The sequence below is a fragment of the Trachymyrmex septentrionalis genome, unplaced genomic scaffold, assembly GCF_001594115.1.
Source record: "Trachymyrmex septentrionalis isolate Tsep2-gDNA-1 unplaced genomic scaffold, Tsep1.0 scaffold135, whole genome shotgun sequence".
NCBI classification, from domain to species: domain Eukaryota; kingdom Metazoa; phylum Arthropoda; class Insecta; order Hymenoptera; family Formicidae; genus Trachymyrmex; species Trachymyrmex septentrionalis.
In genome coordinates, this window is record NW_017304492.1 from 151,612 (window position 1) to 152,046 (window position 435).

The following is a 435-nucleotide window of genomic DNA, read 5'->3' on the forward strand; positions in this document are numbered from 1 at the left end:
AACATGTTTCAGTTGTCAGATATTGAAAAGCAATAAATATAATGTATATACATATTTTTTATTAAGTAAAAAATAAATTTTTAAGCATGCAAAATTTTTGAGAGGTATGTATTATTAATATACTTATTTCTAGTTATATATCCTTATGGTCCTTTACCAATTTGCAATTTTCGTGATAGTTAACAAGATATCAATTACTAAAAATCATCGAATATTGGTTTCTAATAATTTTTTATTTAGGTACACTGAAAAAAATATCAGGCCTTTTCCGATCATAATGGTTGGATTATCCTTTCAAAAAGTAACAAACGGTCATTTCCGATTATTTTGATTAGACCGATCACATTTAATCGGAAATAAATTTATCGGAATGTGTGTGTGTGTGTGTGTGTGTGTGTGTGTGTGTGTGTGTGTGTGTGTGTGTGTGTGTGTGTG